Below are 24,855 nucleotides of genomic sequence, written 5' to 3'. Positions count from 1 at the left end.
TCTGTAAACAATTCCCTTCCTCAGTACTGAGGCGTACAGCTCTAGAGGAGGTGGGATTTACAGTTAAATAAAGATCAGGCCCTGTCCTTGGGAACCACAAAGTTTGCACTTCCTTAGGCAGAGCTACCAGGGAGAATCATGAAATCTGCTCACCCTGCACACAAGGGCACCCAGCCAAGGAGTAGCCACTCTGCTTGCCAGGCCTCACCCCTGGGAGCAGGGCTGAGTCCCCCAGGAGGAAGGGATGCCTTTTCTTATTTGTAAAAGGCACCCTTCTGGGTTGAAGCAGCCCTTTCCTTAGTATATAGTTGTTTACCAGAATGAAGACATTAACACATGATTTGAACTCTAGAAACCCAGCTTTGGTCTTGAATATTCAAGACCTTGGTCTCTGTCTGAGCCTCAGCTTCCTCATCTGTATAATCAGGGTGTTGAATTCTAAGACCTGTGGGAATGCTGTCACTTCAGACCCTTTAATATTACTTGTCAGATTTAATGGAAGTAATTCCATCCATCCATCCATTCATGCATCCATTGTTGTGAGGAAGAATTGGGGTGTAAGTCGGAGGTGCTGGGGTGAAAGAATTCACCAGAGACAAGTTGAAGAACAGAAAAGGCAGATTTATTGAAATGCTCTTCTGAGAAAGCAAGGGCAAAACAGGAGAGGACTGCTGCCCAGACAGAGGGTCCTATTCCAGGCATCAATTATTGGCTAGGGTGACTAGTTCTGGGTGCATCCTGACTGATGAGCTGCATCATCAACTTTATCCATTCAAGTCTCCCAAACTTGCTTGCTGGACAAGAAGTGGGGGCTTAGCTTTCAAATTTAATAATGATACCACAACACCCACTCCATCCATTTCAGGAATAGAGACATCCAGGGGGAGGGATGGTTTAGGCCATTGCAGGAAAGAGATGCCAATTCTAGAAAAGTGTACTTGCCTGATCTCTGAGGACACGTCTCTGCCTTTGATAAAGATCCTTTCCCTCCACCTGAGTGTCAAGGTATTTACATGTCCCACTCCAGAAAGCAGCCATCATGTCATTACAGATGCAATCAATACAATCAGCGCCTGCAGCCAGCCATGTAGTGCGGAGAGGCTGGAGAGTGCGTGGGCCTATCTACCACTGCCTCCTTCTGAAATATTGCTAGGGCCATAAAGACTAATGAACTTCTCCCTCCCAGCCATTGACCTCGTGAGGGGTGGTGAGTATTTTCACAATCAAAGCACCAGCAGCCCAAATGGGAGGCAACAGACAATTATAAATATTGGATCAAATTGACCTTGGATACCTGGGGAGGGCACAGAGCCACAGCCAAGTCTTAAAGCAGCAGGGTATAGCTGGCATGCTGAGGCAGGAAGTGAGGGATAGCTGTGCTGGAGAAATCTTCCTCTGGGACCCCTTCTGTACCAGAGCAGGCAGGCTGGGAGGTTTCCAATCGCTTTCATGTGCTTGATTTATTTCTTCTTTTAAACCCAGTTCTCCTCCAAAGAGGATTTGTAATGACTAGCAATAAAGACACCTACAAGTTAATGTAAAGTGAACTGGGAAGTTTAAAGCCTGACTGTAGGCATCACAATTCATTCATTCGTTCATTCATTCATTCATTCATTCACTTGTCCACTTGTTAAAGCAGCAGCTCTCTCCATCACACCCAGTACTATGCTGAAAACTGTTTGATTCCTATGGCTTGTGTCATTAAGGACTTTACAAGGTGACTGAGGGTCAAGATGTGTATGAGGAAACTGGGGCAACTTCCTGGGGTAGGATCCTCAGAACAGCTCCATGTGGTTTAATCTTCTACTGTTACCATCTTGAGGGGTTTTTTTTAGATTTATTTTTATTTATTTATGCATACAAGAACTGGGGTATAGGCCAGAGGTGCAGAGGGTGGGGAGAAGATTCACTAGAGGCAGAGTGGGGAGCAGATCAGATCTACTGAAATAGACTGCTGAGGGGAGCAGCAGCTGAGACAAGAGAGGTCTGCTGTGCCATGTTGGTAGCTCCTGCCTGGGGATCCAACTCACACCACAGTGGCTGGCCATAGCTGGATAACACTGAGACTTTAATCCCTGAGCCACCAGGGAAGTCCCATCTTGAGATTCTTAATACTTTTTTCTTTGAATCTGTGTTTTAGCTTCGTGAATACAGAATCCCACTGGACTCACCACGTGTGGTAGTTGGGTGACCAAGTACTAGGTAAGCAGCAAGGTATGTCTATGACCAAGTGAGCAGGTGAGAGCCCAGAGAAGCCATGCCTTCCACTAGAACTGGAGCTAGCTTTGAAAGAAGGCAGGGGTGTTCTAGGGAACATGAATGACTCGGGAACTCTATTATATACCTTTTCACTGTTTTAGTCTGTATTCACCAGCCACTTACACCAAAAACAGTGACAGAGAAGAAAGCAAAGTTCCTTTGCTCTTCAGTCCTTCTTACTTTACTCATCAGTAAACCAAAGAGAGTGTGTTGGTGCATGTGCCTGAGTCAAGAAATGAATTTTGAAAGGTTGGTTAGTTTTGTGCAATTTCTACTGTTCTGATGAGAACTAAAATCGTATCATGTATGAGAGAGACTGGTGTAATTTCAGGGATTTTTTGTATGAGATGAAGTTCTCTATATTCGTTTTTAATTGCCCTAGGACAATATAAAAAGGGATGGTAAAATTCATACTAACAGTGAAAAAAAATTTTATTTAGTTTGACATAAACGACTGACCCCATGCTATGTCAACACCCTGAAGAAAGGAAAAAAAAAAAAACCTATGTGGTTTAGTACCTCTGATGGCACTCCCCCTGGCCCCCTGCTTTTTGATCAAGGGACTTGAGATTTCATTTTGCATGAAACCCAGCAAATTATGTATCTGGTCCTGGGTAGACGTCTGTCAAGCGGGGCACAGGAGCAGGCTGCACTCAGAGGACATCTTTCATAGGATCTGAAGATCCTGTCTTCCTGGAGTGCTAGTCACTGATGTGTGAGGCACTGGTGTTCTGGTTTTAGTTATATTCATTTCTGTCCTCAGCTGACTACTTGTTTCTTCTCTCAACAGCAGCTCTTCCTGCTGTCATGGATTTTCTAATCAAAAAAGAGCAATTTAGCTTTTATTACATCTCATTGCCTACACCCACCCCTCCAAGCCCTGTAATTCATACTGTACTAAAATCCCCTGCTTACAAGTTTTCACTTTCTCTGCAGCTGCTCCCCTGTCCTCATTCATCTTCCGCGGAGCAAGGCCTCCCTGCCTGTCCTCGTCATTAAGGGTTTCTGCTTCGACTGCAAGACCGTCCATCCATCTCCCTGGTGAGCTTTGATGGAAAGCTATGTCCCAGAGCCCATGTCCAACTTCCTTGTGCTTCTAGGCTATGCTTAGCTGACACCTCATTACTCAGTTTGGATTGGAAATGGACTCTACTTCTTTCAACCATTCTTCACTTTGTCCAAGAGATAGTTTTTGTCTGTTTTCTCTGACTTATCCTCTCATTCTGGTCATCAGTAGCCTAGTGCAATTATTCAAACCAACTGTTTTGTCCTCTTTGTGCAATAGAGCATCTTCTAAGCTGTTCTGAGATCTTTAACAGGATTAGTTCATTTACTAATGAGCTAAGCAACAGTAGTTCCATGTCCACTTACATCTGGAAATTTTTTCTTTAACTCAGTGGTATATAGTCATCATCTTTGCTTAGATTACCTTTACTAGGGATTCTTCCCCTGCTCTGGAAGTTTGTAAACCATGTGCAACCTTTTCATATTTTCACTTTCCCAGTGGATTCTTCATATTTCTCTGTTCCCCAAATAGCAAGCATATTTCCTGTGCATTTGAATTACTTCTTCAAGTCATCTGATTGTATCTTTAAGCTCAGATACTTCCTTAGGGAGGTAGGGGGAGGGTGTCTTGATTTCTCTAAAAGATAATCTTTGCTGCTTTGATATTTTATTCTTGATTAGATAACTTTATATTTCAGTAATTTCATAGCTACAAGGAAAATAGAAAGTCTAGTATAATGAATGTTCCATATCCTCCTCACCAAGATTCACTAATTGCTAACATTTTGCCATATTTATGTATGATACATACTTTTTTTCTGAATAATTTGGAAACTATTCACAGGTATGACACTCCATTCCTAAACATTTCAGCATAAATATTCTATAAATAAGGACATTCCCCATAGAATTATAGTACAATACTCACATCCAGAAAAGTAGCAATAATTCCAAAATCTAAATTACAACCTGTATTAAAATTTCCCTACTTGTTCCCAATATGAATCTACAACTTTTCAATAATTTCTTTTCTTTCTTACAAGATCATTTTAAACTACCCTTTATGAAAGGAGTGTTCTTCCCCCAAAGAAACTGGCAAATGCACCACTCTTAAAAATGTCAGTAAAAATTCCACATTCCCAGGGCATGTTATAAAAATCCATCCTGACCTAAGTTCTGCAGAGTGGTCAGTAACTTCTTGATATATTAATTTAGGCAATCTTCATCTCCATGGCTGTCAGACAAAGTTACTTTTCTGTGTTTATTTCTTGTCCCGATTTGGAGACACTGATGCTTCCAAACTTGTATCAAGTTCCCAGACTCTTCCAACATTTTTAAATCCTTTCCAGGCATTTCCATTCTAGAAATGGACTCAATTTCTCCGGGAGCATCATTCCTTGTGGAATTCCTGGTTATGGTCCACACTATCTTTGGGTTGAAGTTAGTTCTCTGATAGTTTGTTTTGTTTTAAAGATTTATTTATTTATGCATACAAGAACTGGGGTACAGGCCAGAGGTGGGGGAGTGAGAGAATTCACCAGAGACAGAGTGGGGAGCAGGACAGGCAGACTGACTGAAATACACTGCTGAGGGCAGCAGCAAGTGAGTCAGGAGAGGTCTGCTGTGCCATGTGGGTAGCTACCTGGCCAGGGATCAAACTAGTGCTGCAGCAGCTGCGGACAGTCTCAGAGGTTGTGTCTTAACCCCCTGCGCCACAAGTTCTCTGGTAGTTTATTCAGAAAAAGTTTATATGAACAATCCTTCTAAAATTCTTGCATGTTCAAAATGTTCGATTTTGTATCTTTAAAATAAAAGTCAGGTATAAAGGGTATAGAGCACAATTTTCTCAAGAAATTTTTAGGATTGTTTCATTGTCTTATAGCACTGAAGGATGACTTAGAGAAGCCTGAAGTCAGCAAGCCATTGAGCTGGGTTTTGTGCCCGACTGCCCCAAAGAGTCTTTATCTCTGAAGTCCAGTAACTTTGCTAGGATATGTTTTAGTGAAGCAAACCTTTGTCAACTTCTCCTGGAATCAGCTGTGCCTTTTTAAGAGGAGTCAAGTCTTTCTTGGTTTCTGAAAAGAAAAAAAAATTTTTAAAGATTTATTTATTTATGCATACAAGAACTGGGGCACAGGCCAGAGGTATGGGGAGGGGGGTGTGTGTGTGAGAGAGAGAGGACTCACCAGAGACAGAACAGGGAACAGAACAGGCAGATTGACCAAAATACACTGCTGAGGGGAGCAGTGGGCTAGCCAGGAGAGGTCTGCTGCGCCATTTGGGCACCTCTCTGGCCGGGAATCGACCTCGTGCCTCAGAGGCTGTGGACAGCTCCACAGGCTGTGTCTCAAACCCCTGCACCACCAGGGAGGCCCTGAAAATTTTTTGATGAATTACATCTTTAAATATTTCTATTATTACATGATTTCTCTTTTGTCCTGCTGGGCCACCATTTTTGGACATATTGTACTTCTTTGGCTTTTCTTGTTCTTTTTTATTATTTTTTGTGTGTAATTTTTAAAATTATGTTTTGTGGTACAATCATACACAAGAACCTGCACATATTTGAGTGTGTAATTTGATAGTCAAGTTTTAACATGTGTATATTATGCAGCACTGAGCTGCTTTCAGTCACTTTAGATTCAATTGAATTTTCTAAAATTTATATAAATGGTATAAAAATTTTACTCTGGTTTTGATCTTCAAATAGCATATCATCCAATGGAGTTTAACTATAACACTGGTGAGAAAGAAAATCGATTCCTGGTGAAATCCACCATCTGTGTGGAGTTTACATGTTCTCCCCATGTCCACATGGGTTTTCTCCTGTTACTTGAGTTTTCTCCCACTTTCCAAATATGCACATGTGAGGTTCCCCCGTGATTACTTTGTTCTACTCTGAGTGAGTGAGTGAGTGAGTGTGTGTGTGTGAGTGAGTGTGTGTGTGTGTGTGTGTGTGTGTGTGTGTGTGTGAGAGAGAGAGAGAGAGAGAGAGAGAGAGAGAGAGAGATGCTATCTGGGAGGGAAGTGATCCCAAGCCCAATACTAACACAGCACGTACTAGTTCATCTATAACTCAGCTAAGCCCCAGACTGCTCTCAATCCTCTGGACCTAAGTGAACTCGTCTCTCTGTTGGCAGACCAAGGGATGCACAGCTGTGAGACAGGGGTTCAGGAAACCTGCAAACCACCACCGCAAGCCTTTACGCAGATGACAAAACCCAGGTCCTTAGTCCTTGGTCCTTAGTTCTTGGTCATGGCTCCTGTGTGTCTATAAATCCACAATAAACACTGAGCATCCATCTACTTTCCCCCAAACCAAAGCTACTATGGACCTTTCCCCAAATGACTCCCATTGCTCCCTGCTTATCTGCACATAAACCTCCCTGTAAAAAACCCAGAGCCCTCAGTCAGCACAGCGGATTTGAATATTGCCTCCCACTGTCCTGGTCAGACCCTTGCAGAAGTTGAATTCTTTTCCTGCTTGGCTTTCAGCATTTGACTTTCTGCTGTGTGCTCAGCACTGGAACCAGCTGTCACTGGCAACAGAAGGGTGTCCTGTGCTCTGGGCTATCCCGAGAGGCTCCAAGTCCCCCACCAGACCCTGAACTGGAACAAGCGGGTTGGAAAATGAGTGAAGACAAATATGATTGTTTCATATTATAGGAGTTTGGTGACCAGAACTGTGCCACCAGAACTTAACTCTTGTTTATATCTATTTGCCTACATAAAATGGTTTTTTATTATATATTTATTTTTACATTGTTGTTCATTTTTGTACAATATTTGAGCTCCCCTTTTAGGTGTAATCCCCATAAAATTCCCACCACTACATTACTCGTGTCCCTTGTGCGTCACCATAGTCCCTTGTGCTCTTCCCTCCTGTTTTGATCCCCTCCCCCTCCCTGCTTTATGTCTTAGATTTATAGTTTGCCTGTGCTAATGTTGTCTTTTTTTTTTTGACCCCTTGTTCAGTTTTCCTATATTCTTCCTATAAGCAAAACCATCCAGTACTTTTTTCTTTCTTCTGACTTATTCACTCAACAAAATCCCTTCCAGTTCCATCCATGATGCTGCATATGGCATGAGATTATCTTTTTTGATTGTTGAATAGTATTCCATTGTGTAGATATACCACACTTTTTTATCCAATCATTTGTTTTGGGGAATTTAGATTGTTTCCATTTCTTAGCTAATGTAAATAATGCTGCAATAAACATAGGAGTGCAAGTTTCCTTTCAAATTAATGTTTTGTGTCCTAGATTCCTAGGAGTAGAATTGCTGGGTCATATGGTAACTACATTTTTACTAATTTGAGGGTCCTCCATGCAGGTTTCCATAGCAATTTGACCAGTTTGCATTCCCTCCAGCAGTGTAAGAGGGTTCCTTATTCTCCACATCCTTGCCAGCATTTGTTGTTGCCATTTTTTTTTTTTAATATGGACCCCTCTCACTGGTGAGATGGTATCTCATTGTGGTTTTGATTTGCATTTCCCTCTAATTAGTGATGTTGAACATTTTTTCATTTGCATTTCCTCTTTGGAGAAGTGTCTTTTTAGCTCTTCTGACCATAAGATGGGTTTTATTATACATTGTTTCCCTTAAAGCCCAATTTCTAAGAATCTATAGATGCTTGAAAACTTTTGGGTTAATCAAAGCAAAATAGAATGTATGTCTGGTCTGTTTCTGCTGTGGGACTTTGCGGCTCCTTTAGTATGCTTTTGTGACTGGTGGGGAGCTAGGACCAAGAGAGATGGATAGGGAGGAAGAGTTTTATTTTCACACAATGTTCACATAACTGCAATTTACTAAAAAAAAAAAAAAAAAAAAAAAAAAAAAAGACAGGATCCTACACCCAATTCCAGATAAAATGCCAAGCAATTGAAATGGAGAGAACTATGTGTGTCCAGCAGTGGACAGCTTTTTAAGCATACGCAGGAATGAATACAAACATAGTGAATAGAATCCAAACTGGGGAGCAATCTACGCCAAAGTGGTCTTCATTAGGTGAGTTATACCAAAGTGCTCGCAATTTGTGTTTCTTTTTATTTTCTATTCTCATGATAGAATCATCTCCTGGTTTTTATATTGCTGCAGACAGAGCTGGCTATGTAATTTGCAGGACCCAGTGCAAAATAAAAATGCAGGGCTCTTTGTTCAAAAAGCAGAAAAAAGTGTCATTAAATGCAGAAAAATAGAGTGTTCCTTTCTTCTGTGGTCTCCCACGGGTCACGATGCTTTGTATTTAAAATCCTTCTGAGAAAAGAAAATTCAGAACTGTTCCTTATTACGTTGTGCAATGGGAGTTTTAAATGCAAACTATTACAGCAAAAGCAGGGCCCTTTGGAACCCTGGACTCTGAGATCATGAGGGTCGCAAGTTCATGGAGCCAGTCTTAGCTACCCAACAAGGAGAAGCACATCTTCTGTTGTACAATTTTCAGGCAGCAGATTTTATGCACCTCAGCCACTACGATCAGCTTTCTGACATTTACAGTGGGAAGTTATGGCACATTTTGACCGACAGAGTCCACCTTTAAAAGACTGTAGTAACTGCTTCATTAGAGAGGAGTCAGCAAGAAAAATGTTTCCCTTGCACTTTTCGAAGCCGTAAATGTCATTGCACGTTGTAAAGAAATGTTTTGGGGCCCGAGTTGATGAACCAATCATGTGGCCTCAGGTGAAGGCATTTTATAAACACTTTTGAAACCTGTCTGGCAGCTTTAGGGTTGAATGGACTGCAGGAGGCCAGAGGATGAGAACTGGAATTCACTGCAGAGAACAGATGTTACTTTTCCAACTAGAAAAGGTAGGGGAACAGGACATTAAGGGGATCCCCTCTCTCTGTCGAGGTCACATTGAGACAGAGTTAAGGCTGCCTCTCTGCCGGTCCCTTTTCTTTCTCTGCTGTGTGGGGACTTAGCTTACCTAGAAGAGGTCACAATGCCACCCATGGTTGCCTCTTCCTTGCTCATTCCTAAAACCAGCACTTAGTGTTAGAGACATCGCCACGAGAATGGGAGGTTCCGTTTCCTGGCCCCACTTACTTGCAGCAAGCTTTCAGGCCTCAGTGGCCCTGCTTTGCACCAACCCTGCCGTTGATGATGTCATTTTTCAGAATTATTGGGTTCGGAGAGTGGGGTCCTTGGGTTCACGCTAGGAAAAGTTTTATTAGAGCTCCCCTTAAACCAGCACCGGCAAGTTCCCAGGTGAGTTTCTCTACGACAGAGACATTAGTTATATCTAAAAGGGCAGGTTTATTTTAAAAGGGAGAGAAGAATAAAGGACACTTGCATAGACAAAAACAGGCAGAAAGGGGTGCCCAGAAAGGAACAGGTTTGCTAAGAGAGAGACCTGTGTGGTAGCAGGCAGGCAGCCTTGAGGAGAGCTGTCTCTGCTTAGGGAGGTCAGTGAAGACCCTGGCATGGGTACAGGTCACAGGCAGGCAGACCGCTGCCCTACAGAGGGACAGAGAGTTGGTGAAAAGGAGCCCCTGCAGGACCTCCTTGGTGCCGCAGTGGCTAAAGACACAGCACTATGAAGCTATCTGCAGCCACTGCAGCACGAGTTCAATCCCCAACCAGCCAGGGAGCAACCCACATGGCGCTGCAGACCTCTCCTGTCTTACCCGCTGCTCCCCTCAGCAGTGTATTTCAGTAGATGTGCCTGTTCTGTTTCCCGCTCTGTCTCTGGTGAATCCTCTCACCGCCCCCCGCCCCACCTCTGGCCACCTGTACCCCAGTTCTTGTATGCATAAATAAATAAATCTTAAAAAAAAAAAAGGAAAAGGAGCACCTGCATAGGCACAGGTGGGCAGGACTGCTGCCTCCTGCCAGTGCCGAGATTGCACTGATATAGTTTTCTCTTTGGGAGGGGCTCACTCCTTCTTGGAGGGGCTTGCTTGTTCTTGATTTTGAATAAACAGTGCAGAATTTGAAAGGGGCCGGATTTCCACAATGTCCCTCAATCTCCATATCTTCACCTTCAGGTCTGAGCTTCTGATATTCCCTACAGCAGTCTGATACCTGGTTGGGACTTGTGCTTTGTGATCTAGGCATTTGTACCTGAAGGATCTCAGTTCCTATAGCTGGGTCAATGGCTGTGTTAATCCCTTCTACCCCACCTCCAGCTCTTGGCATTGTGAGTCAGGTCTCTGATCTTGGGGCGCCTCCTTTCCAGTTTCTATTCTTATCCTCCATCATTGACATTTGCCTACAAGAGGATGGGTAATTGGGGTGTTTTATGGGAAAACCCTTATTAGCAATATTCTCTCTTCTCTTCCCTTTCTGTGTACACCAATTTTATTAAAGACCTTTCAAACCAAGAGTATGCTTCTGATGCAGGACAAGAATAGAAAAAAACTGAAAAGGAGGTGCACCACAAGACCAGAAACCTGGCTCACACAAGGAGGTGGGGGTAGAAGAAATTAGCATAGCCGTTGACACAGCTATGGAAGTCGAGATCCTTAGGCGCAGATGACGCTAAGATGCTTGGGCACAGAATGCCTAGATTACAAAGCATAACATCCAAGCAGGCATCCGAGGGTGCATCCAAAGGTAAAGATATGGAGATTGAGCCCACTGTAGAATCTCCTGTCCCTTTCAGATTCTACATAGTTATCCAAAATCAGCAACTAATCCAAAGGCTCCCAAGGAGTGGCCCCTCCCAAACAGAAGACGACTGTATCAGTGCAGTCTCTGCACTGGTTTGGAGCAGCACTCCCACTGCCCACCTGTGCCTATGCAGGTGCTTCTTTTCACCAATTCTCTCCCTCTGCAGGGCAGCAGCTTTCTGGCTGCCCGTGACCTGTACCAGCAGCAATCCTCAAGGCCACCTGCCTGCGATTATGCAGGCCTCTCAGCAAACCTGTCCCTTTCGGGGCAGCCCTTCCTGCCCGCTTGTGTCTATGCAAGTGTCTTTTACTCTTCTGTCCTATTTCCTAATAAGCCTGCTCTTTAAATATAAGAACTGTCTCTGTCTCATGGAGAAACTCTGCCTGGGAAACTCGCCACGTGTCGCTGAACTGGGAGCTCTGGTGAAACCGTTCCCAGTGTGAATGAACCCAAGGACCCCACACTCCAAACCCACTGACTACAAAAACAACAACACTTCCTTTGGCCTTATGTGGAATCCTTTAGCACATACAAGTTTAGGGGATCTTGGGAACCCCTCAGTTACAGACTAACATTAAGATCCTTTTAACAACTTTATGTTATTTCCCCCATTTTCCTGATGAATAAACTGAGGTTTTAAGGATGATGTTGTTACAGGGCAGGGAGAGGGGCATCCCAGACCTCGCAAACCTGCCTGCTGTAAGTAGGTTCTGCCATCTGCCACATCAACATAAAACATATGAGACTTTAATGGGAAGGAACTTTAACTTTAATACAATTAGGAAACAATATAGGAAAGGCAAAGAATATAGTTTCTAGAATCAAGCACCCAAAGTTACCCATCCCCTCGTGGGTAAAATTCCACCCAAGCAGGATTGGCCCAGAACAAGGCCCTAAAGCCTGCCTCAAGTCTAAAGCACCCTCCAGTGGGGACCCACAGAAAAGGATCAGAAACAACTAGACAAGTCTGGGAGGAAAAGAACAAAATCAAAATCAAGACAAAAACTGCCATTGTCACCTCCCCACGGGTCTCTCACCCACCTCTGTGTCACACCCAGTCCATGACCAAAAGGCAAGCACAGTTTCTTCATGTCTCTTGGCTCCATGTGCCTCCTCCAGGTCTCCTTCTGGCTCCATCCTGCTTCCTCCCTTCCTCAATCTCCTCTGCAGCTTCTTCTCCCCCTGCTCAGCTCCACCCTCCTTTCAGGTGGGGCAGGAAATCTGGAACCTTCCCCTTTCCTGGGAACCACCTGTTACAATGTGACTGACAAAGTACCTCCAGCCAGAGTGGGCTTCCCTGAGCCTGGAGGACAGGCCTGGCTCCAAAGCATGTCCTCACTCTTATTAACCAAAATAAATATCAGTGATAGTCGAGCAAAAGGTTTGCTAGATAATCAAAGTGAGGCTTTGAGCCTGGGGAGCTGTCTGACAGTTTTACTCTGTGAGAAATGTTCCTGTTAGCTGGCAGAATGGAGGGGTATCCCAAGACCCCCAAACCCACATAGTCTAGATGGGTTCTGCCATCTAGGCAAAGCATAATCTTAGTGTGTAAGACCTTCAATAGAAAAGAACTATAATGCAATTAGTGTACATACCATAGAGGAGAGGAGAAAGGATAATAGTTTTCAATAAACACCCAAAGTTACCCATTCCCTCATAGGTAAATATTCAGCCAGACAGGGTTGGCCCAAAGTAGGGCCACTGAAGCCCAAAAGCTAGCCACAAGTCTAAGGCACCTTCCAATGGGGAACCATAGGAAAGGGGTAGAACGGACCAGGCAAGTCTGGAAGTCATTAGCAAAATCAAAATACAATTGAAGATAGCAGCTGCCATTGTCAGTCTCCCCACTGGTCTCTCCACCTCCATGTCCCCCAAGTCCCTAGTGAAAGTCCAAGACCAGGAAGCAAGAGTGGCTTTTTCTTCACATGCCTCTTTGTTCAACATGCCTCCTCCAAGTCTACTCTCCCAAGTCCTTTTAAGCTTTCCCTAAGAGCTCAGCTCCACCTACACAAGCTGGGCAGGGAACATGGAGACTCCCCTTTTTAGATGACACTGTTACATTCCAACAATCACAAGTTTGAGTTTATGTATGTAGGAAGAATGAATCATTGCTGTCAAAATGTAATTATTTTTGGCAAGAAGCTTCTGGTTTTTTCTTATAGGTTTAAATCTCTTGACTTCCTAAGTTATCTTGACCTAAAGAAGTGATGCTATCTACAGACAGAGGAGGACAAACACCGGGGTTTAACCAACTCTTGGTTCCTGAGGAATGTGCTGTGGAGATGCAAAGCTTGAGTATACAACATTTAAATCTTCTCTATCTTGCTCCTTGGTCATTATTGGGGGTTGAAAGCCTGACTTACCTGCGGGCAGTAGATTCTTGCATGGTTGCTTCACAGAACAGGATGTGAGTCAGTTTAAAATTAAAGCCTATACAGATGACTTTGTTCTCTTCCCTGCTAGGTGAGGGGCCAAAGGAGCTCTCCCAGAACATTCACCATGTGTTCATATTCATAATCTCAATACTTTCCTGTCTCTGAGAGTCAATTGAGGCCTGGCTTTCTTTTTTCTTTCTTTTCTTTTCTTTTTTTTTTTAAGACTTATTTATTTTTATACAAGAGCTGGGGTACAGGCCAAAGGTGCGGGAGTGTGAGAGGATTCACCAGAGACAGAGCAGGGACCAAAAGCACTATTGAAGGGATCAGTGGGCATGACAGGAGAGGTTTGCCGCACCATGTGGGAATCTCCTTGGCCGGCCGGGGATTGAACCCACGCTGCAGAGGCTGTGGACAGCTTCCCAGCACTGCGCTCAACCCGCTGCACCACCAGGAGGCCCCAAACCCTGGCTTTCTGAAGCCAGGTACTGGTTCAACATCACAGCACTGGCCACAGGTCTACCTGAGGTTGAGGATTTTAATAACTGCCAAAGGCACACACTCGTATAAATACAGTGAATAGTTTAAAGAGAACTCTCTAGAATCTGAGCACATCCCTTTGAGTATCCTTTATAGTAGCATATTTTAACCTCTGAATGTATCTTATTTTGCAAAATGTGTAAAAATCATTGGGAGCTTGTACCCTAGAACTCCCTGCATGCTTCTACATGGCTTCTGCCAACTACCACATAAGGACAAATATACTCTTAGTGCATAGGACCTTTAATACCAAAGAACTTTAATACAATTAGAGTACAATCTGAAAAGAGAAAGAATATAGTTAAAATAGCTTCCATTAAAACACCCAAAGTTACCCACCCCCTCATGGGTAAATGCATAGTCTAACAGGGTTGGTCCAATGCAGGGCCACTGAGGCATGAATGCTTGCCACAAGTCTAAGGCTCTTTCTGGTGGGAAAGCAGAGGAAAGCGGCAGAAGGGGCCAAGAAGTCTGAAAGGAAAAGCGCAAAATCAAAATAAAAGTCAAGATAAAGGCTGCCACTGTCAGCCTCACCCACACCTGTTTCAAGCATCTCCTTCCATGTCTCCCAAGTCCCTGGTACAAGTTCATGGCCAAGAAACATGCATGGCTTCTTCACATGTCTCTCCACTCCACAATGGCCTCCTCCAGTTTTCTTCTTTTTCCATTTCTCTGTTTCTTCTCCCTCTCTCTCTGACCTTTCTAGCTTCACTTCCATGCCCAGGTTCACCTCCCTTCTACTCCCACCTTTTGTTAGTCAGATTCTAGTCTTGTGATGCCTCCTTTTCGAATTTTCTATTCTTTTCCTCCATCACTGACCATGAGGTGTCCTGACAGATCCTGACTATTATCTCAGTGTCCTGGAGGGACAAGGCAGAGAGCCCACATGTGCAGTTGGAATGGAATTCATTTTGAGTTGGAATGGAACCCATCTGCCCATGCCTGGGTGTAACCCAGTCCAGAACAAGCTATGAGGCTATGAGAACAAGCTATGAGAACAAGCCCCTGCTCCCCACCTCATGGACTTACCCTTTAAATATCTCCTCTGAATTGCCTTGGAGGAAGCAGGCTAATTCTTCTTTCTGTCACTGAGTCTCTTAATAAAGTCTTACCTTGTTCAACTACACCTAGCGCTCTCTGGTGAATTCTTTCCCTGGAGGAAAAAGACCCACTGTTTTGGGAGGGGTCTGTGACAGAACTGTAAACTCTTTTTTCTTAAGGGAATGAGAGCTTTTTGGTCAAAAAATAAAGAAACAAAGAGAAAGAAGGTAGATAGAGAAATGAAAGTTGCTAGATGCCCATGCATACACATATATATTTAACTGAAGGCCAAAGCTATGATTTTTTATACTATTTATTCTGACCCAATTAGCCATTAGCAATATTTTATTGATAATTATTCTCATGACAATGGAATAAATGAACTAAAAATCTGTCTTTGTTCAAATCAATATTTGAAATGAACTTAGAGTAAGATTTTTAAAGAGGAATACTGTGAAAATTCTTTCTAATTTTTACATTTCTCTTCCCTGACAAGTTTTTTTTTTTTGTAATACACAGGTTTTTATTGAGCTTAACCTTTTTCTGATCTTTTAAGCCACAGAGAAGGATGTTTATTCACTAAATCAACATACACATTGTAATCGTCTACTGTTCCAGGAACTGTTCAGGAGCACAACTATGAACACAAAGTCTTATCCTCCTTGAGACTGTATTGTAGTCAGAAATAAACTAGTCAGACAATAAACTCATCAAAAAACATGTAGTACTGCAGATTAAACTGTATGTGTAAATATATACATTTTATATATATACATAATTATACTTAATTTATATGTTTATAATTTATGCCTATTAAATATATTAAGTACATGTATATGTGTGTATATATATAATAGAGGGGAGGGTGGGGGGAGTGATATTCTACACAGCATATTCAGAGAAGAGCTCACTGATGGGTGGCATCTGAGGGGAGACATACAGGAAAAGGAGAGAGGCTTGGGGAGAAAGAGGGTGTCACCACCCTAAGAAGGTTGACAAGCCTGCCCCAACAAGTTCTCAGAAAGGCCACCAAAGAATGCAGTGAGTTGCCACAGATTTCAGGAAGGAAGGAGAGATTCAGGATAGCGTGGAGGAAGGCAGAGCTTTATTAGAAAGAAAAGGACAGCTCCCACAGGGGAAGGAGTTTGTAGTGAGGGACATGAGGGCCGCTGCTTCAGACTTCTTCACGGGCTTCTGGCTTTTGACTGTGTCAGATCCTGCTGAGATCTGTTATCAGGCAGGCGTTGGTGAAAATCTTCTGGGTACTTATCTTACTATCTGCCTCAACCCTAAGACTTGTCATTGCCACTACCCATAAAATCTGTGGGTAAAGTTTCTCACTGGTTCTAATGCTTCATGCTACTCCAACTGCTACCTCTCCCAAATGAAATAGCATCTATAGTTCAAAAGAACATGCATTTTATTTATTTATTTTCAAGATTTATTTTTATTTTTTTATGCATACAAGAACTGGGGTGCAGGCCAGAGGTGAGGGGGCTGGGAGGATTCACCAGAGTCAGAGTTAGAAGCAGAACAGGTGGATTGACTGAAATACACTGCTGAGGGGAGCAGCGGGCGAGACAGGAGAAGTCTGCTGCGCCTGTGGCACTCCCTGGGCATCAGTGGCTGGCGATAGCGTTATAGAGCTGAGACTTTACCCCTGTACCACGAGGGAGGCCCAGAAAATGATTTTAAACACATGCAAAAGAAAAGTAAAGGCGAAGAGGAAGAGAAGACAAGAGAAATGAGAGTACATTATTGCATATAACACACCTTCAATTAAAAGTGAGAGCAGAGAAATAATGGGAGACATTTAGCTTTGCTGTTTGGGGTATGTGTGTTTGCTTTGCTGCACACTCCTGCTTGTATCCTATTACAATCGTACATTCTAGCAGTTTTAATCTCCACCAACATGAAAAGAAAGAGAGGGGATGTTTAGCCAACAAAACAAGGAGGCAAGGTCTGCAGAGTAAGCCCCATGTTGTGGGCTAGCCCCATCATCAATAAGACAATCCAATGTGAAAGAGAGAGAATGGAAGGTGATTTTCTAATTTGGCTCTGCAGATAATTTTAACCCAATGAATCTGACAATGTTTTGAGAAACAGCAGTATAATTTTAAACGGGTAAGACCCCTCACTTGGCTGCAATATTTTTGTTGTAAGTCAGAGAACTTCCTAGCGGGACCTTTAATCTATTTCCTGAGACCCCAGGATCTTAGCACTTAGAAGGAGCCCTGGACCTCCCCGTTGGGCGTAGTGGTTGAGCGCTGGGTTGCGAAGCTGCCCGCAGCCTCTGCAGCGCTGGTTCCATCCCCGGCCGCTGGCAAGGGTCCCACATGGCGTGCAGACCTCTCCTGCCGCCCGCTGCTCCCCTCAGCAGTGTACTTCGGTCCTTCTGCCTGCTCTGCTCCCCGCTCTGGCTCTGGTGAATTCTCTCACCCTCCCGCGCTTCTGACTGTACCCAGTGCTTGTACAATTAAAAAAAAAAAAAAAGAAGAAGGAGACCTTTTGACCTCCTGCAGCACCCTGATTCCAGGAAAGAAAAACTCAGCTGCAGAGAAGGGGGAGCACTGTGCCCAAGTTCACAAGGTGAATTTGTGCCAGAGCCCTAAGACCCAGTAGCTTGACAACCCAGTGTACCTTCCCCGCAGGACACATATTCTTCCCCACAGGTCCTGTCCCTCCTGATGGATGCTTTCCTCACAACAGGGAGCAATTTTTAATAACAATTTTATGAAGGGCCTCCCTGGTGGTGCAAGGGGTTAAGCACAGCACTATGAAGCTATCCGCAGCTTCTGCAGCACAAGTTCTATCCCCGGGCAGGGAGATGCCTGTATGGCACAGCAGACCTCTCCTGTCTCTCCCGCTGCTCCCCTCAGCAATGTATTTCAGTCAGTCTGCCTGTTCTGCTCCCCACTTTGTCTCTGATGAATCCTCTCTCACACACACCACCCCCACACCTCTGGCCTGTACCCCAGTTCTTGTATGCATAAATAAATAAATCTTTAAAAAAAAAAGAATTTTATGATTCAGACACAAAGTGCATTATTTTACTAAGACTTTCAAGGAAAACTCTGGTTGAGAAGAATCATTCCCATTTTGCAGGCGATAAAACCAAGGGCCAAGTTTGCAAACAGGAATACAGACACCCCAGGATTTGAACCCACGTCCACCCACCCACCTTCAGGTCCTAGGCAATTCACACCCAACACTGCCTCCTTTTGTCCCAGCTCCCTCTCCCTCTTCCTCTTGTGCTCCCTGGGGGTCCAGTATAGAGATTTTCAGGATAAGGCACATTCCACTAAAGCCCACGCTCCCTCCAGCCAGTCACTTCCTTCTTTGGTGTTTATCAACACAAACAGGCTGTCCTCTTCGCACGTTTGTTTTGTTGGAGACCTGCCTCATTCCCTGGGAACCCTGAGGAACAATGAGTTGTTGCCCAAGCTCTCCGGGGCTCCGCCCCCTTCCGGGTCGCTTCCTCAGCTTCCCCTGCTCAGGCTCACCCACCCCCAACAGAGACTGCGTGGAGCCCCCTCCAGCTTGTCTACCAAATGCGTCAATCTCTTGTTTACATGCTTTTCCTGCCTGGCCCTGGGGTTCCGCTGGGTGTTTCTTCCCTCTGGAGGTTCTCCTGAGGTGAGCTTTGATGTTCAGAGGGGAAGGGGCCCCGGGAAGATGATGAGAGATGCGAGGAGTGGGTGGGCATCTAAAAAAAGCTCTTCCTTAAAGCTACCCGAGGATGCTGGTGAGAACTGTGCCTCCCTGCCAGTGCCGGGAAGGGCTTCCTTTTCTCTGAGACACAGTGGGGAAGGGAATAATATCCCACAAAGCAGAGGGTAAGTCCTCCAGGCCTTTCTACACCCAGCGACTAGTGTAATTCCTTGAAGAGCAGAACAACACCGAGGCCGCAGACCCCGCGTTGGAGGGAGACGATTTAGACGTGTAGCTAAAACAAGACTTGGACCAGGTTTCTTGGACAAGCAATCCACGGCAAGGTCTGATTTAACAGCTGACAGGGAACTTTCTGGAGCAGTGCCGGAAATGCCACCCATTAAAGAACCACTTATGTGGGCTTTCTGCTTCTCAAAATTCAAATTAACCAGAAAATGTACCACCGGGTAGTTTCACCTAAATATTAAAATATTGTATCAGTCACAGTCCTTGCAGGAAGCAGAAGGGACACTCGTAGGGCTTAAGTGAAGGGAATTTAATATGGGACTACTTATAAGGCTATGGGGGACACTTAGGGAGCCATCATGGGTGCTGATGTAGGGAGCAAGAGGGGAAGAAATGCCCTTGATCTCTCTTTACTTTCTGTCTTTCTTCCTCCTGCTGGTGCCTCCTACTGGCAGAACCAAGACAACAGAGGAGATTGAGTGATGTGGTTGGTGGAAGTCAGCCTGGAGGGCCACAGAGCAAGGCGGGCAGGCGAGCATGGTTGGGATGGGGAAGAGACTACCCCTTCACACAACCATTCACCTTCCCTCCAGCAGCTTAGGAGGAAGTTCAGAATTGCTGTCCTCGCAGAGCTGGCTCTCATGGAATTCAGGTTACTACCACAGGATTCTAACCACTGTGAAGTCCATTTACTAAACTACTCTAAAAAGGCCCAACACTGTGCAGCTGGTTGGTATTTCATTGTTATTCCTGTTGCCTGTTGGTATCTGAGAGAGGAAATCCTTATGTCCCTTTTCATGTTTCCTTCTGTTCAAGACCCGAGGGCATCTGTGAGTATATGATTTTATTAACTCACAGGGTGGCTTTGGCTTTCGTGTCTCCTTGGTATGTAAATTTTTACTGTTAAGTGATCCATGTATAGAAGAGTACCTTAAATATACGCAGAGTGAAAAATATAATACATTTACACCTATGTACTATCCACAAAAAAAAAAAATTAGTCACCTAAAAACCATAGGCATATATTTCTTGTGTCCATAGTCTGAGGGTCCGCTGAGTGACTACTTCAGGCCATGGGTTGGGTTCAGTTTGGTGCCATTTGTCTCACATTCTGGAACCAGGGGCTGTGCAGTATATGCTTTTCTTGTGGTAGAGGAGCAAATCCATTCCAGTTTAAGTCAGCTGGACTTTTGTCCTACATCATTTGTAATCCCCAAATTCCTTTTTGCAGCCTTAGTAGCCGGCTGGGCCCAAGACTGCAAATCTGGAACTGCTACTTCATACATCAAAGATGGTTTTGCAGGTAGGGGAACATGTAGGTCATTTTTCAATGCATGTGACTTTCTTCAAGCAACCCTGAGCATCACAAGTGGGACTTGGGAGGCAGGACTAGATAGATAAACAGACCCACAAAACTTAATGTCCCTCTTTAAATAAAACCTCCATCTTCCTCCCCAGAGGTATAACCACTATATAATTTTTTTTAATCCTTTTTTTTTTATAGAGGCATGTTTTATTTATTTATTTGTTTGTTTGTTTGTTTGTTTTGTTTATACATGCACTGGGTACAGTCAGAAGCGCGGGAGGGTGAGAGAATTCACCAGAGCCAGAGTGGGGAGCAGAGCAGGCAGAAGGACCGAAGTACACTGCTGAGGGGAGCAGTGGGTGGCAGGAGAGGTCTATGCGCCATGTGGACCCTCCTCCCATGGCCGGGGGGCAGCCGGGGATCGAACCGGCGCCGCAGAGGCTGCGGGCAGCTTCGCAACCCAGTGCTCAACCGCTGCGCCACCGGAGAGGCCCCCACTATATAACTTTTGTGTTAATCATTCTCTTGATTTTCTTTTTGGTTTTACTACATAATTATATATACTGAAACAGAGTGTATTGAGTAGAAGCACACATTTAGCTGAGTAGGGAAAGGTGATGTTGTTTCAGTGTGATGAAGATGTTCAGGAGAGAAATAAGCAAAATGAAGTCTCTGTGCTAGTCTTGTTTCAGTTTCCCCAAGTGTTCACATGAGCTCCTTCTGGGGAAGCAGGTAGGGTAGACAAGACCATGAGTGGATCTTGGGAAACAAAGGACACAGCAGGGTTGAGAATCTGCTAGGGCTGTAATGTGGCCCAGACATTGGGTATCCAGAAGAAATAAGGTCTAGATATTGGATTGCTCTGAATTTTCTGCTTTTCCAGTTACCTTCAGCTTATGAAGAAGAACAAAGCAGAACTGGGGAGGTGGGGGTGATATGACCTTCTTCAGCTGATCCAGAAAACAGGCTATTGCAGGAAAAGCAGCAACCTCATCAGAAATAATTAAGATAAGATAGGAGTATATCAGTCAGAGTCACCCAGGAATTCTGTTAACAGGTTAAAATTAAATAAGATCAATAGCAGTGGGGATGTTGGTGAGGCTACCTCTCAACATATAATATTTTTTTAGGTTTTTTTTTAGCCCTTCTGCTGTTTTTTGGACTGGTTGTCCTCTATGTCTGGAACACTCCTGTCAATCTGAGATCACCATTTACCATCTTCTTCATTTCTCTAATCCCTCTCCAGTGTTGAGCCTCATGTTTCCTTGTTCAGTGTTTTTCTCTTTTTTGGCTTACTATCTCTTTGTTTGTGTGTGGTGGTGTGATGCATACACTCTAACTCCCCAAGGAAGGGGGAGGGAAATTTGTTGAGACTACACAGGGATAGGAGTGTTTTTATTCTATAGTACTTGATTTATAGTTGAGCTGGTTATCAAATTGCTGATGGGGTTAATTTTTCCATCAGTTTTGAATTTTTGCATTTAATTTTGAAGTTACTTCTCCATTGTCTGCTTGCTTCAAGTATGACTGTTGGAAAATCTGAAGCCATTCTGATTCCCAACCCCTGGCAGCTTGTAGAATTTTTTCTTTGTTAACATGTTAATTGCTCACTCTCTCCCTTTCTTCCTCCCCCTTCCCTTAGGCTTGGCACTTTATGGGTTCTTCCTATTTGTTCTGTGAAATTTCTTACATTACTTGTGAGAATTTCCTACTCCTCTGCATTTTTTCTGTTGTTTCCTTTAGAACTGTCATTATTCAATGTTGGATACTTATGATGGCCCTGTCCTCTTTTTTTTTTTTTTTAATTTATTTATTTATGCATACAAGAACTGGGGTATAGGCAGAGGCGCAGGGGGTGAGAGGATTCACCAGAGACAGAGTGGGGAACAGAACAGGCAGACTGATGAAATACACTGCTGAGGGGAGCAGCGGGCAAGACAGGAGAGGTCTGCTGTGCCATGTGGGCCACCTCCCTGGCCAAGATCAAATTCTTGCTGCCGTGCATGCAAATAGCCTCATAGCGTGTGACTTAACCCCTTGGACCATCAGGGAGGCCCAATGTTCTCTTCTTTTTAATTTTTTTATTTTATGTATATTTATGTTCACTCTTTTTGGGGGTTGGGGGTTTGGGAAGTGACATGAAATTTCTTCATTATTTTCTTACCCAGTTACTTTCCCAATTCTATCAGGTTTTTCATTTTTAAAACTTTTGAAAATTTCTCAGGATGTTGCTGCTTGTCCTTGTTCTTCTTGTTCCTCCTCTTCTTATCCTTATCCTTATTCTTCTTTTTAAAAGCATCCTGTTCTTGTCACATGGAAGTCCTTCTTTTATTTCTCAAAGTTAATTAATCATAGTTTATTTGGGAAATTTTATTTCTTGGCATAGTTTTGTTTCTTCCAAATTGGTATTTTCCCCATTTAAAAAAAAAATCTCTAACTCCTATATTAGAGCCTTTCCTTCGATGTAAAACTTGGTTGTATGTCATGATAATGAATAGAAGGCAAAAACCAAAACAACAATTACTGGGAAGTTCTGAATAGGGTGAAACAGGGCCTGACAACTTTGAACTTTGAATTAGGATAATCTGGTTAAACTGTTTGTTGGGAGAACATCACTTCTTTAAGCATTTACGTTTCAGATGGTTAATAACTCAAGGATAGTCTTCCAGTATTCTACCATGAGGGTAAGGATCTTGATGCTAATATATTGAGAACCAAGTGTGGAAATAATATGATCATACTCAGAGTTAGTCTTTACAACTTTTCCCCCCCAAGAATGGAGAGTGAAAAGGACAGTGTCAGTTCATGCTTACAAGACTGAGCATCCAGGAAGTAACAGACAAGAATTTGTTGAGTGTTTCTCTTATTTAAGCAAAATAGTAGTAACTGTATGTACTTGAGTGTCCGGGCCAGCCGGGCAGATCAATGTGGTACCCGGGGGAGGAAGCAGGAGCTAGGTATAGGACAGGGGTACGCGAGGAGTGGAGACAAAGCCAGGATCATTGCCAGTCTCATTTGTTCAGGAATGTGCACAATGTTATATAGGGTTCACAGGAGGAGGTCTCTCGTTATCTGGAACAAGGAGAGACCACCAATACAAACAAGCCACCAGGAGCAAGCAGGGGGAAGGGTTCCGTCGTCACAATAGGAAACTTGAAACCTTCACTGGAGCTAACATTCAGTACCTGCTTCAGGCAAGAACCCGGATGTTCAGGTCTGGGCCCCGAAACTTGAGTTCATTTAGAGAAGGGAGAAGATTAAAAAAATGGAGGGAAGAGCACCAGAGACTATGGTGACAGTACACAGGTGATTGGTTGTGGGAAGTTTATGGGGATTACACCTCAGGGGATAAATCAAACATTATAAAAAAATGAACAATGATGTAAGTAAATTAATTTAATTTAATTTAAAAAAGATTTATAACCTGCTTGCATGCTAGGTACTGGAGAATTATTGAAGGTTTACCCTTTTTCATTTTTCAGTATAAAAATGTCCAGTGAAGGGGCCTCCCCGGTGGCGCAGCGGTTGAGTGCTGGGTTGCGAACCTGCCCGCGGCCTCTGCGGCGCCGGTTCGATCCCCGGCTGCTCCCCGGCCACCGGAGGAGGGTCCCGCATGGCGCGCAGACCTCTCCTGCCGCCCGCTGCTCCCCTCAGCAGTGTACTTCGGTCCTTCTGCCTGCTCTGCTCCTCGCTCTGGCTCTGGTGAATTCTCTCACCCTCCCGCGCTTCTGACTGTACCCAGTGCATGTATAAACAAAAACAAACAAACAAACAGATAAATAAATAAATAAACATGCCTCTATAAAAAAAAAAAAAAAAATGTCCAGTGAAAATTAAATTAACGGATCCAAGGCCAGACAACTATTGACATACTTAGAACTCACACCTCAGTCCTTTGATTCCAAAGCTCTTTATTAGTTTATTTTAAATAGTTTTAAGAGTCAAAAAATAAATTCTATATGATATTATTAGAAAATATATAAAATCCAAAATAAATTTTAAAAATACAAAAGGCCACCAAAGCACTGTAATATACTTTTATAGGGACATGCAATAATTTATGACTTATAATACTAATTATAATTTATTTGACTGCCCTCAAATTTGAATCTTTTGGGTTGATAAATATATGTTCTTTCCATTACATGCCATTAGTCAAGGACAGCAGGCATGGACAACAGTCAGGGTAAAGGAAAGAAGGAGCAGGATTCTAGAGCCTCCCTGATGGTGCAAGGGGTTAAGAGGCAACTTCTGAAGCTAACTGCAGCCACTGCAGCACGAGTTCGATCCCTGGCCAGGGAGCAACCCACAGGGTGCAGCAGACCTCTCCTGTCTCGCCCGCTGCTCCTCTCAGCAGTGTATTTCAGTCAATCTGCCTGTTCTGTTCCCCACTCTGTCTCTGGTAAGTCCCCTCACCTTCCCACACCTCCGGCCTGTACCCCAGTTCTTGTATGCATAAAAATAAATAAATGTTAAAAAAAGGGGGGGGGGCAGGGTTCTAATAGAGCATTAAAAGCTGCTGTTCAGATACCATTCAGTACCCTGGAGAGCGTCACAGACGTACCATTCTCTTAGAGAAGCCACAGAGCAATAATTGGGAGCTCTTTAGTGTTCTGAACTACTTCCCAAGAATTAAATAGCAAATGAGACCATATCACACAGAGAGGTCTCTTTGTCCTGAGGGGTTCATCATCACGATTCCTCAGTTCAAAGAGCTTTGTGAGAGTAGGCCATTATCCTCACCTCTGTGCTTTTTCTCTTCTTATCTCCTCAGCTGGGAATACCTTTCTAATTTCTACTCATCCTTTTATTTTTCCATT

General features: G+C 43.7%; 1 long non-coding RNA gene across 1 annotated transcript in view; it reads right to left on the bottom strand.

Moving 5' to 3' along the window:
* Positions 1–5,198: 5,198 nt before the first annotated feature.
* The window catches only part of LOC129146455 (uncharacterized), a 34,276-nt gene continuing 14,619 nt past the window's right edge, over positions 5,199–24,855 (bottom strand). Inside the window, exon 3 of the long non-coding RNA XR_008553207.1 lies at positions 5,199–5,339. This is a non-coding gene — a long non-coding RNA (uncharacterized LOC129146455). The remainder of the gene's footprint in view (positions 5,340–24,855) is intronic.

The sequence above is a fragment of the Talpa occidentalis genome, unplaced genomic scaffold (assembly GCF_014898055.3).
Source record: "Talpa occidentalis isolate TD23 unplaced genomic scaffold, MPIMG_talOcc4v2.1 talOcc4.2, whole genome shotgun sequence".
Classification (NCBI taxonomy): Eukaryota; Metazoa; Chordata; class Mammalia; order Eulipotyphla; family Talpidae; genus Talpa; species Talpa occidentalis.
The sequence above is the reverse complement of the archived record's forward strand: the minus strand, read 5'-3'. Positions and strand labels throughout refer to the sequence as shown.